General features: G+C 39.6%; 1 protein-coding gene and 1 pseudogene across 8 annotated transcripts in view; one reads left to right on the plus strand and one right to left on the minus strand.

Annotated features, from left to right (window-relative positions):
- Positions 1-14286, minus strand: part of PAG1 (phosphoprotein membrane anchor with glycosphingolipid microdomains 1) — a 238446-nt gene that overhangs the window by 93409 nt on the left and 130751 nt on the right. For 7 of the 8 annotated variants that reach the window (XM_069100177.1, XM_069100178.1, XM_069100173.1 and 4 more), the window contains one exon: positions 1834-1907. The gene's annotated coding sequence lies outside the window, so the exon portion shown is untranslated. Of the gene's footprint in view, positions 1-1833; positions 1908-7434; positions 7489-14286 lie in introns of all 8 variants that reach the window. The other variant, XM_069100176.1, reaches the window with a different exon arrangement.
- Positions 10607-13015, plus strand: LOC138170685 (large ribosomal subunit protein uL3 pseudogene; annotated as a pseudogene).

Here is a 14286-nt window from a genome sequence, read left to right on the forward strand (position 1 = left end):
AAAAAGGAGAAGGAGAAAAATTTGGAACTCAAAATTCTGTAAAAACGAATGCTAAAAATTATCTTGACATGTAATTGGGGAAAAATAAAATACATTAAAAAAAAGACCAAAAAAAAAATCTCTATCATTGGAGCTTACATTCTGTGGGAGGTGACAGCAGGTACACATGTACAATATTTGTGTATATACATACAAGTAAGTAAATGCAAAGTATAAAGTAATTTAGAGAGTGAGGCAGTGTTGATAACTGAAGGGATCAGGAGGTTCACTGAGAATCTTCCTGACTTCAGGCCCAGTGTTCTATCTACTACATCCAAGTTACTTCTAAAATGATATAAGTCCCAAATGCTATACTGATGCCATAAAGATATTAAAAGGACTACAGAATGGTCAGTAGATTCTCTTCAGAGGTTTCACAGAAATATATGCATAAGAATTGCACAGGATTAGAAGCCCGGGAGGTATTACCATCTGCATGGTGGAGGGAATACCAACATCATTGAACTCATGGAGCCATCTAAGGATTTAAGTAGGTGTGAAGCACTGCTTGCAGAAAATTAAGGCAGAACATGACTACATGGAGCATGATTTTTTCCTGAACTACTTTTAGAATATTACCTAATTCTAACTCAGCATTTGTGAGATAGAGATTTAGGGCAAAGAACTTTCTACCATGCTATTGGAAATACAATTTCCTTTACTTTAAACTTGCTTCTTCAAATTCTTGACTTTACCATGCCTACAATCTTTTTTCTTCTTCTCAGACTTAGCTTCCTAATTACTAGGAATCTGACAGAAGAGGCTATAAACAGTTCCTACCCTACAGGGGTGAGGAACCTGTGACCTTATGTGGCTCTCTAGGTCCCCAAGCATGGTCCTCTGACTGAATCCAAACTTCACAGAACAAATCCCCTAAATAAAAGGATCTGTTCTGTAAAACTTGGACTCAGTCAAAAGGATACACCCAAGGACCTAGAAGGCCACATGTGGCCTCAAAGCCATCCCCACCCTAAAACATCCCCATCCTCATTCCCCATCAACACACATCATTCTCCATTTATTCTGCTTCAGAGGCTCACTGCCAGGCTTTCTTACATATCACATACTTTCTTCTTTTGCTATGCCTCTAATCAAAATCTGTGTGGATTATCTCTTCTACTGGACAATGACAGGCTTAAAATAAATTGTGAAAATACAATCAGATGAATGATTCCCTAATTATATACAAACACAAAGTCAACAATTGGCTACCCTAAGCAGCATCTGGTAAGGTCTAATAGTCATGAGGTATAATTAGACATATAAACTTTTATTAGGGACAAAATGAAAATATCACTTTAATTACAACAGATTCTATTAACTACTAATAAATGCACTAAATTCGTTAGTACTATGTGTAATATGATATAACGAGTTCATTAGCATGAAATACTTATTTTTAAAAGCTAATTTACTAGAAATAACATTTTATTACATAGGTATACATAAATCAAGAAACCTTTCCCAGGCTTCCTTTGCCTTAGTTCTTTTCCTCTGAGATTATCTTCAATTTATTCAGTATATATCCTACTTATAGAAGTTGTTTGTGTGTTATCTCACTTATTGGATTGTGAGCTCTCTGACAGAGACAACTATTGTTGTTTTTGGGGGTGGCGGGCTTGGTCACTTTCTTTGTGTTCCCAAAATTTAGAACAGTACCTGGCATACAGCAGGTACTTAATAAATGTTTGTTGATTTGTCATACATATTAGAATATTATTTATATGATCATATTTACCACAGATGACAGTGTAACAAATGCTATCATTTTTTTAATATATAAGTGATTCTCACCAGTCAGCAGTGCTGTTTTGGGAAGCTGAATTCATGTAATCCTTCCTTTGATAGAATCCAATCATTCAAATGTACTGGAAAAAAAAAAGAACAATTTTTGATGTTAAAAACTACATTATGTATACCATTCATTATAACACCAAAACATTTCCATATATTCTCTTCTACTTCCCTTACAATATAATAGCACTTCATTGACCTAAAGCCAGACTTTTTTGTCCCTAAAGTACAGATTCTGACCAATAAGAAACATGTTCCTAATTTATCTAGGATGTCTTTCTAGAAATGCTACTTTTCTGAAAAAATAGATGGAATGGTTTCAGTAACTACAGCTAAGGAAAAGGCACTTTGACACATTTCAAGTTAACAATTCCAAACAATTCTAGAGCAGCTTAGGATGAGTGGTGTCAGAAAGTCTGCATTTCTACCCCAGTTGCTATGAAGAATATTCCAGACCTTGAGATGGGTTGAACTGAAGGCTGATATTGAAATGTGACTTAATGGTACCTTCAATATGTCACAAATTCTGTGAGCATGTTGTTGAAGAAGGATGACTGGAGAATACCTGGGGATTTTATTATGGTGAATACAGTGAAATACAGGGATTTACAGTGAAAAAAAATGCTGGCCAATTAGCAAATTACACCAACCCCAATTTTCAGATGGTAATGGAAAGGTTTGGGAAATTCGTTTATTCATGTCTCTTACATCTTTTTTAGTTATGCCAAGGGATGCCTCTAACAATTTTTTTTTTAAAGCAATTGGGGTTAAGTAACTTGCTCAAGGTTACATGGCCAGCTATTTTCTGGGTGTGGTGCTAAGTATCAGAGCCCGGATTCGATCCCAGGTCATCCTTACTCTGGGGCCAGTGCTCTTACTCACTGAGCCACCTGGCCACCCCGCCTCTAACAATTTTTAAAAGATAATAATGTACTAGTCTTAATATGGTATGTCAATAATCTCACTGATAATCATCTCCTATTTGGAAAGTTTGGTCTTGGTTTAAAGATGCTAGTCTTGACCATCAGTATTAACTAAGCTACAAAGTGAAGAAGAAAAGCATAAAGCAATTTCTGCTTGTGCCTTTATTGGAAAACATATCCAGACAAAAGAATTCTTTCCATCTAGCTAACTGTATATAATAAGCTGCAAAATTTCTCAGTGAATTAATTCTGGCTTTGACATTAAATTTTGGGGGAAAAAACCTAATCTTTTGTACTTGGATGTGATTTATAAATGACCAAGCATAAATGACAAAGAAATCAATTATGACCAGAGTGGTAGTGTCTCATCATGGCACTTGGTAGCTGTCACCTAAAGTAACTGCAGGTGTTAAGATGCATTAAAAAAATTCCACAGTCTTATATACTTGTGTGTTTCAAAGAAGTTTTAGGAAGTGATAGGCAGGTTTACAGGCTACAGGTGGTTTTGTTCTTAGTCACATAAATGATGACATTCCTTAAAAGATTCTACAATGTAGTATTATTTTAATGTCAATTTAGAGGAATAACCATCAATCCTCTAATATTCTTATTAGTGGATTTATAGCAACCCACAGAATAGGAGTCAACTTTATACATTTACCACATCAAAAAAAGTACTGATCATATTTATTATATAACTCAAATTAGTGTTTGTGCTCTGTTCTTCACTTTGCAAACAAAGGGCAGTAGCTTTGGTAGTAGCAGATACTCCCTCCTCTAGTATTTAGATAATGTAAGGAAAAAAGCCTGTAAATTCTTACACTGTGACTTCAATCATTAGTCAATAGCCTAATGCAGAGTTTAGGTTATGAAACTAATGCTGCTGATCAGTGAAAGGTGTTTCAAGAAGACAGTGCTAATGGAAGAAAAAGGAGCAACCAATCAGCTATCTAATCTCAGGATGCACTAGTAAGACTCTGGGGCAAGGAAGCACAGCAGTGTGTGAGAAAGTGGAAGACAGAATCTAGAAGTTGCCCTGAGAAACTCAATAATGTTGAAAATCGTTTTATTATTTATTTTTACAAGTGCAAATATTGGCTTCCTGCCAATATTTGTATAAAATACATTTGTAATAAGGCCGACTCATTTTTATTCTGAATGAATTGTTGGGTTAGAAAAGGGAATGTTGAGCAGTTGCATTTCTTCAAGAGGTACCAAATATTTTATTCTGCTTCATGCTCGATGATAAATAACAAAATCCAAACACTAGCGATGCTGTACAAGATGTCAAACAATTTTTTTGGTATTCATATCCTAGGACAAAAGGTTGTTTTTTCCCCAAAATTTTAATGTCAAAGCGAAGAATAATTCACTGGAAACTTTTTAGCTTTCTTATATACAATTAGCTAGATGGAAAGAATTCTTCCTCTATCTGTAGATACTTTCCCTTAAAGCCACAAGCAGAAATTATGCTTTTCTTTTTCACTGTGTAACTTAGTCTGCATTGATGGTTGATGGGCTTATGGCAGTGAAAGGTGCAGAAAAACCAGGCAATATCACTTGGAAATGCCATGCTTATTTAAATAACCAAAAAGTAGATTAGGATTATTAGGATTAAATTTAATCAATGTGAGAAAAATAAAAAATAAATGTTCTGTTTGTTCCCAGGAATGGGAAAGAGTAAAGTCAGTAGTCATAACTGAACAAACATATCAGTGAAGATGACAGGACTAATGCCCCAGTGTCTAAGCACACAATGAATGAAAAGTTCAGAAAATGAATAGAATAAGAAAAATGGGTTCTCTCATATACAAGTCTTATTATTATAAAATAGGGCAATGCTTAGCCTATAAATGCCATTACTGTATGTACAGGACCTTAACAAAGAAAAAAAATTTTTCTAATCATATCCAATATAATAGAAAGATAATATAATTTGCACTGAAATTCTCATGACAAACTACAAGGTAGGCATGTTTGAGGAGAATCTGACGAATCATTACTTTGCACAGATTGCTGTCTAAGGACAGGAAACTTTGTACAGTGGATTTTAGGATGATGTTGACTCAGTAAAGAAGAGAAGGGTGGTTTACCATTTTGTAATCTGTTCAAATGGTATATTATTAGTCCTCAATATTTTTTTACAATATACTTATATTTTACAATATATTTTATAATATATATAATATATTATAAATATAATACAATATATTTTAAAATATATTTTACAATATACTTAAACCTCTGTCATCTCTTTCCTCTGCAGACCAAACTGCTGCTTGTGACTGTGGCTTCCTGGATTTCATTTCTTGCCCTGAACCAGTGCAGGGCTAAGGCAGCTTGTTGGCAAACCATCTCTCCTGTACATAACCTGGTTCTCAACCTAGTGGTAACACTCTTAGTCCTTACCCCTTTTAATAAACTTAGAGAATAGTAGGGTTTCTAGCTCTAACAGAACTTCTAGCTCTCAGGGAGCCAAGAGATTGTCCAGTCCAGGGTTGGGGAACCTGTAGCCTTGAGACCACATGTGACCCTCTAGGTCCTCACGTGCAGCCCTTCAACTGAATCCAAACTTGTTCTGTGAAGTTTGGATTCAGTCAAAGGGCCGCACTTGAAGAACCAGAGGACCACACAGGGCTTTGAGGTCACAGGCTTCCCAGCCTTGGATTAGTCCAATTCTTTCATTCTATACGAGGACATTTAGCCATGATTTATATTTGCCTGGTTCTGGATCCAAATGTGACTACACTGGGGAGGAACTTTTCTCTAGCAATGACAACATCTAGCTCTTCTGCAACTTAGATCTCACAGTACTGACTGAGGAACTGAGGATTATGTGACTGGCCTAGGGTCACATGTTGGTGTATGTGTGTGTGTATGCATACACACACATATATATATACATATATATGTATGTATGTATGTATGCATCAGAACTGGGACTTAATTTCAGTCTCCCTGACTCCAAGATCAGCTCTTTCTTCATTGTATACACTGTCTCTCATTACATACCTATTACTTACAAAGTATGGGACAACATATACTTAAAAAGTATGGCAATTCACTCTCAGGATGAAAACAATTCCATATTAGACAAACCCTTTATAAAAAATGTTATACAAGAATTGAAGGCAATTGGGAAAACAATTTTGTTCCTGTCATGTTCTCTACAATAACAATGAACTCTTGAGAGATCTTCATGATCCTTTGTGTTTCATTTATATTGATACCACAGGAAGCAGAGATATTTTTACAGATATACTATCTGCAGACTGTACAGAAAATGAGACAGCCCAGTTTGCTGAAGTTCTGTCATCATCTGGTTTGGTGTAGTTGACATAATGCTATTGCAGTCATAATTAGTACAAACTTCTGTAGTTTCAGAAATGCACAAATTCCTTCTGTCAATACTGAAATCGTATATTCTTAAAATACTAAAGTATGTGCAAAACATTTGGCAAGGCAATGGCTAAGTTACAGTGATAAGCATTTTCTCTACAGTCATGAAGTTTACAATTTAATTGAAGTTTGGGGCACAAGAAGTATGCAAACATGCATTGCCTATACAGTAGCTATGATAACTATAATAATGAAAAGAATCTTAATTTTTTTAAGATCCTGAACTTAACACTAAATAAAATGAGCATTTCAGCATACAAAGTATAACAGAAAAAGAGGATTATATATGAAAATATAAGTCTCTATTATACATACAACTAGCTTTTCTTTCAAAGTATGTAATAAATGATGAACAGAATCAATAGTCTCTATTCATAGAAGGTACAAGGATGTGAGATATATGGTGAGTGCAAGGTCAGAGGAAGGAAAAATCAACCATTTCTGACTAGGTGGAACAGAATGGATTTCATGGAGAAGGGGATATTTAAGTGGATCTTGAAGGATGGGAAGAATTTTAAAGGGCCTAGACAGGGGAACCTGCAACAAAAGGGACAGAATAACAAAGGTACAAAAGTGAGACATCAGAACAATGACATTCCTGGTTTGGCTGGGCTACAGGGCATGTGGAAGAGAGTGGCATAAAGCAGCTGTGGTACAGGAGTGTACAGTTATTGATAGTCTTGGAAATGACTGAGAAATAAGCTGTTGATGGTAGATGTGGGACAACTGGAGATTGGGAAGATTGCTGAAACCATGTCAAGAAGTTCTTCAAGTCATCTGGATCATTCACTTACCCTGATTTTGAACTGAGCACTGAATCTTTTCAGGTTTTGATGGATACACGTAAAGTGATAGTCTTCCAGGTTGAGTTTGGACCTATTCAGTAAGCAACAGAGGACCACTGGAAGGCTTGGAGTAGAGTAACAACATGATCAGATCTGTACATAAGAAAGGTTGTTCTGCTAGTGGCGTAAAAGGTAGACTGGAATAGGAAGAGAATGGAGACAAAGAGGTTAGTTAGGAGGCTAACGCATTAGTCAAAATGGGTATAATAAGAACCCATACCAAGATGGTAGCAGTAAGAGTAGAAATAAAGGGATGGATCTGAAAGATAGCTGACAGGACTTAATTGACAAGATGGGGGAACTTGGGTATCTGAGTACATGGTGTTTCCACTGACAGAAATAATGAAGTAATCAGGAGTAGTTGGCTTGGGAAGAAACACAGTCACACAGTTAACTGATGGCAGAGATGAAACTAGAACCTCTTCCATCCTCACCTTACAAAACGAGGCCCATCCTGCTTTCTCAATATAAATTATGCACCCGTACTTCTGTAACAAAAGGCACAGGAAATGGATTGATTTTTAGCATTCCTCTGAAGCATGGATGAATTTTATTTTCTGCATATTTAGAAATTTATCATAATTTGTGTATTTCTTTTTTTTTCCCTACAGGGTCTAAATGGGAAGGGAAAAAAGTTCAATTCTTCTCCTCCAGGAGGTTAAAGGGGAGAAACTCTAGTAAGAAGCAAAAGGGCAAGCGGAGTAGAAAGTGACTCAGGGAGGCCAAACCTTAGGTTTCCAAGGAGGAAGTTGGCCCATACTAAGAATAAGAAGTCCCTGGGATGGTTATTATGGCAGCAGGTATTGCCCCCCAAAGTTCTTCATATCCACCTTATCCCATTTTTCTCTTTCCTCTTTCCAGGTCATATTCTTCCAGATACCATACCTGGATTCACAAATCAACAATGACTTGGAGTGAGGTGGGGGATACTCCTCTGAGGAGGAAAATGGAATGTTGTTTTCAGGGCTGCATCAGGGTCAGATGTATCCCTGGTAGTCTGAGTTGGGGCTGTGAATGCATTTCTCCACTCTAAACGAAAACTCTAACTTCATGTTACTGAAGCAATATTGGCATACAACATGTGTCTTTTTTAATACCATTAAAGCCATTTTATTTCATGGATCCCTGTGGCATTGGAGTGTAGTCTAAGGATCCCACTTTCAAATGCATAGAATTACAGAGAAAACAAATAACAATGAAAGAGATGTAAGTTTTTTTGCCCATCTTAGTTAGCAGATTTCCAGAAATCTAACTAGAGACTATAGATTAAGAATCTTTGCATCAGGGGCGGCCAGGTGGCTCAGTGAGGAAGAGCACCGGCTCCAGTGTCGGGATGACCTAGGGATCAAATCTGGGCTCAGATACTCAGCACCACACCCAGAAATAACTGGCCATGTAACCTTGAGCAAGTTACTTAACCCTGATTGCTTTAAAAAAAAAAAAAAGAATCTTTGCATCACAGTATCATACTACCCCCTAATTCAGAGGTTCTCTACTCCTTTGCTCAACTTTCTGAAACCACTTCAGTTCAGCCTAAGATGTATCCACAAGACCTCTGAGATTGAGGGAAGTAGCTGATCTCTCTTTTAGACAGAGAAGCTGAAACTCAAGGTCATAATACTACTTCATTATGCTTCCAGTCTACTGTAAACATCATTATGCTTCCAGTCCACTAGCATAGGCCCTGGGTCACCTTTGCAGATGAAACATCAGAGAGTGAAGCAGCATGGTTCTGTGGATAAAACACTGGATTTTGAGTCAGAAGAGTAGGTTTCAAATTTCAGCTCTGACACTTCCTATCTTAGTGACTAAATAAGCCACTTAAACTCTCGTGGTCTCAGTTTTACTGGTAAAATGTGTGGGCTGGACTGAATGACCCCAAAGGTCCCTCTCTAATCCATGAGCCTACAAAATGTTAATTCCAAAATAAATTATATAGAAGTTCACATGAGCCTAGCCTGTCAGTAACAGCTCCATTCACAAAAAAAGAGGCATCCAGACACCTCCTCCCACTCAACTGCTTCTAAGCCCAAAAGGAAAGGAAAAGAAAAGAAAAATGAGTACTGTACTTGGTACATTTTCAGTGAGAGTTCCAGCTCCTTGGCTCCTAGGTCTTTGGATTTATAACAATTTCTATAAATTCTGACCTATTGTGTCTAGTAGCCCCGTGAGTATCTTGAAGAAGGAAGTAGATTGATTTAGGATAGATGTTAATGATATATGATCTATCACCCTTCTCCTCAGAAATTATTCACTAGGGCTCAGCACTCTCACATTCCTCTAGGTCCTCTGGAGCAGGGGTATCAAACACACAGCCTGGGGGGCAGCCCACAGCCCACAACCCTCCTAGTGAGTCCTGAACCAGATTAAAATGCAATTAGGAAATATAAATAAATTTTAAAAGGAATAAATAAACATGCGTGATTTTCTAAGTTGACACATGGCCTACAGGGATCCTTATGTACAGTTTAGTGGCCCCCCATTTTTTGAAGCAATAGATCACACCTTGCCCAGCTATAACCAATATATTTTCTTCTTGGAGAAACAATATCCAAATTCATGAGTTTTCATCTCTACCTCACTCTCAAGGTCCCTCTGAAGAACTATGGAAACAACTGCATGTCATGGGAGACACTGGCAAAGGACTGCTCAGCATGGCATGCCCACGTCAAAGAAGGCACTGTGCTCTATGAGCAAAGCAGAATTGTAGCAGCTCAAAAGAAATGTTAAGATGCACAAATGCAGAACCATCTCTGCTCCAAACGTCCACGTGGACTATTTGTGCCTGGCTTTTCGTAGAGCCTTTCGAGCTTGTGTTGGTCTGATCAGCCAGTCAGACATACTGTACCTTGACTCTAACAGAGTGATGTCATTGTGGTCCTCTTTAAGAGCAAAGAACAACAACCAAAATGACCAACATCTTAAACTAGAGATCATGAGATTCCTGACAAGGAATCTTCCCACTGTCCTTCTGAGATGCTTCTGAATTCCTTAGATCTACCATTCTTTTTTTTTTTTTTTTAAAGCAATTGGGGTTAAGTAATTTGCTCAAGTTTACACAGCCAGTTATTTCTGGGTGTGGTGCTGAGTATCTGAGCCCGGATTTGATCCCCAAGTCATCCCGACACTGGAGCCAGTGCTCTTACTCGCCGAGCCACCTGGCTGCCCCTAAGCAATTGGGGTTAAGTAACTTGCTCAAGATTACACGGCTGGGTGTTTCTGGGTGGGTGCTAAGTGTCTGAGCCCAGATTTGATCCCCAGGTCAGTCCGACACTGGAGCTGGTGCTCTTACTCGCTGTGCTACTTGGCCGCCCCTACCATTCATTTTTTAGAAATGCCTTTCTTGGGGCGGCCAGGTGGCACAGAAAATAGTGCACCAGCCCTGGAGTCAGGAGGACCTGAATTCAAATGTGGCCTCAAACACTTAACACAAAACTAGTGGTGTGACCTTGGGCAAGTCACTTAACCCCAATTGCCCTGCCTTCCCCCCGCCAAAAAAAAAAAGCAAAAAATACACCCCCCCCCCCAAATGCCTTTCTTGGCGAGGAGGTTCCATCACATCTGCTTTTCTTCCCTGAGATGGTCAACTCTTGGTGGATCCTCTATATGCTCAATAGTCCCTGGTCTCCCTACCTTCTTCTTCTGGGCCCTGACATCCAGGGGAAAAAAAATCCTTAATTCTTCAAAACTAATTTATCACTATAGAAATTATATGACCTTCTATGTTTATATATCACTCAATAAACTTGAAAGGATTTTTGCTTATAACAACCCTGTATGATAGGTAGTACAAGTATTATGTATTTCAAATCTCCATACCTTCGATCTGTTACTGTGTCTACGTAGCCCAAATTCCTCTCACTATACTTTCGGGTCTTTGTAAAGACTAATTTTCATTTCTTACAATCCAGTTTTATAAGCAACACAGGGATATAGCTCCCAATTATAACTAATATCACTGTGCAGTTTCTCCTAAAGTTGAGTTGTCACAGAACCAACTAGTGACATCATGTGCAGGATGCCCCTATATTTAAGCTTCCCTGTGGTTTAAATGGGCTGGCCTGTGAACCTAATCACTATACAACATTGTTTCAACAATATGTGTCACAAAGATACAGACAACCAACTCACACAGGAACTTTACTGAATTGAGAATTGCCTAGATGTAGGAAAGGGACAGATCAGTAGACCAAAGCAGGGGTCCTTGGAGTTCTTTGCAGTCATAGTGTTACCATATTATATAGTTGGCTGTTTCTATTTTAGATGAATATCACATTTGCTTTTCTGTTCCAATCTAACAAGATCAGCAAATCTTTTGAAAAATAAATAAAAAAGATTTATAAGGTAACAGTGCAAATAAATATAAACTCTAAAACAAAAACAAAAACCAGACAATCTGAATTTCATGCTATCAGTATAGAGGACTTTTCAAGATCCTTGATATGGTTCTTCCACTTGGGAAGGATTTCAGCAGCACATGGCTCCTCTTACATTGTGAGCCCTTCAAGGGCAGTGGTTGCCTTTTTCATTTCTTTGTATCCTTAAACTTTAGAACAGTGCCACAACACAGCAGGCAGTTAGTTAGTGCTAATTGATTCACCAACATTACTCTATGGCAAGAGAGATGAACACAGTTCTTCCAACCCGACTGGGTGGCAGGCGCAGGTGCAACAGCAGCAGTATGTCCCACAGGAAATTCTCGGCTCCCAGGCATGGGTCTCTGGGCTTACTGCCTCGAAAGAGAAGCAGCAGGCACCAAGGAAAGGTGAAGAGCTTCCCCAAAGATGACCCTACCAAGCCCATCCACCTGACACCCTTCCTGGGCTATAAGGCTGGCATGACCCACATCATGCAGGAGGTGGACAGGCCCGGCTTGAAGGTCAACAAGAAGGAAGTCGTCGAGGCTGTCACCATCGTGGAGATGCCCCCCTCCCCATGGTCATTGTAGGCATCATGGGCTATGTGCAGACCCTCCAGGGCCTGTGCAGCTTCAAAACCATCTTTGCTGAGCACATCAGTGATGAGGGTAAGAGGCGATTATATAAGAACTGGCATAAGTCCAAGAAGAAGGCCTTCACCAAGTACTGCAAGAAGTGGCAGGACGATGATGGCAAAAAGCAGCTGGAAAAAGACTTCAGCAGCATGAAGAAGTACTGCCAGGTGATCCGCGTCATTGCCCACACCCAGATGCCCCTGCTGCCTCTGAGGCAGAAGAAGTCCCACCTGATGGAGATCCAAGTGAATGGCAGCAGTGTGGCTGAGAAGCTGGACTGGGCCCAGGAGAAGCTGGAACAGCAGGTGCCCGTGTCCACTGTGTTTGGGCAGGATGAGATGATTAACATCACTGGAGTGACCAAGGGGAAGGGCTACAAAGGTGTCACCAGCCGCTGGCACACAAAGAAACTGCCCCAAAAAACCCACCGAGGCCTGCATAAGGTGGCGTGCATTGGAGCTTGGCATCCTGCCCGTGTGGCCTTCTCTGTGGCTCGGGCTGGTCAGAAGGGCTACCACCATTGCACCAAGATCAACAAGAAGATCTACAAGATTGGCCAGGGCTACCAGATCAAGGATGGCAAGCTGATCAAAAACAACATGTCCACCGATTACGATCTGTCTGACAAGTGCATCAACCCTCTGGGAGGCTTCGTCCACTATGGTGAAGTGACCGATGCCTTTGTCATGCTGAAAGGCTGTCGTTGGGACCAAGAAGTGTGTTCTCACCCTGCAGAAGTCTCTGCTGGTACAGACCAAACGTCGTGCCCTGGAGAAGATCGACCTGAAGTTCATCAACACCACCTCCAAATTTGGTCACGGTCGGTTCCAGACCATGGAGGAGAAGAAAGCTTTCATGGGACCACTCAAAAAAGACCGTGTTGTGAAAGAAGAAGCTGCCTAGTTTTTGCAGATCAATGTGGAGCTGGTGGATTCACAATAAATTTTTCAAAATTCAAAAAAAAAAAAAAGAGAGAGATAGACACAGACTTCCGAACTCAATCAATCAACAAATATTAAGTGCCTACTATATTCCAGGTATTGTGTTAAGTACTGGGGCTACAAATATGAATGCTAAAATAGCTCCTATGCTAGAGGATCTTACACTCTAGTAATGAGACAACAAGGGCATGGAAGATGACAAACTTTCCTCGCATCCTCCACTCTAGTGTGGTATATAACCATTTTTATCTCAGACTTATGAGCTTGAAAATTGGGCTAACCATTCATTCTAGAGTTGCAATGGGATTGCAATAGGATGTGGTATCCTCTCACGCTGTCACCACAGTGGTTATTTCAAACCATTCCACCCTTGCTCAAACCTTCTATTGCTCACCCTTCCCCATCCTCTCAGCTGAGAGCCTTGCCTCATATATCACCGAAAAAACTGAGGGTATTCACCTAGGACACGCTCTTCTCTCCTCATCTTACATCATTTACTCTTTATCCAAATCACGGGAAGAACTGATACTTCTCCTGGCCAAGAAAAATCCCTCTATGTGGACAAGTGATCTTGTTCCATCTTGTCTTCTCCAGCAAACTGCCCCCTCTTACTCACCTTTGATCTTTCCCTCTCTCAGGTTGTTTCCCTGCTGTCTAAAACGTGTCCAGGTCCCTCCCATCCTCAAAAACCCTCACTTGGTATGTCCCTCCCCAATACCTATTGTCCTATATCTCTACTCCCTTTCATGGTTAAATTCTTTGAGAAGGCTGTCTAAAACTAGTACTGCTACTTATTTTCCTTTTCTTCAATTCTTAAGTTTCTGCAGTCTGGCTTCTGACCTCACCATTCAACTGAAACTGCTCCCTCCAAAGTTGTTAATGAGCTCTTATCAAATCTAATGGCCTTTTCTCAGTCCTTGTCCTTCTTGACTGCTCTATAGCTTGTGCCACTGTTGATTACCGTCTTCTGGATATTCTCTTCTCTCAAGGTTTTTGTGGCACTGTTGTCTCCTGGTTTTCCTCCTACTTATATGCCTGCTTCTTCTTGGTCTTTTCTGTGGTCACTCTTCTGCTAAAGGTAAGTGTCAGTAAAAGTAAGTGTTCTGGGCCATCTTCTCTTCTCCCGCTAGACTATTTTTGCTTGGTGATCCCATCAGCTTCCATTTATCATTTCTATGCAAATAATTTTTAGATTTATTTTTCCAGCTCCAACACGTTTCCTGACTTCCAGTCTCACATATACAACTGCCTGCTGGACATCTTCAACTGGATGCCCCATAGACAATTTAAACTCAACACGTCCCAAACTGAACTCACTATCTTTCTGCCCAAACCCTTTCCTCTTCCTATCT

The sequence above is a fragment of the Petaurus breviceps genome, unplaced genomic scaffold, assembly GCF_028583685.1.
Source record: "Petaurus breviceps papuanus isolate PSGF00001 unplaced genomic scaffold, PetGlider_PUasm1.0 38, whole genome shotgun sequence".
Taxonomy (NCBI): Eukaryota; Metazoa; Chordata; class Mammalia; order Diprotodontia; family Petauridae; genus Petaurus; species Petaurus breviceps.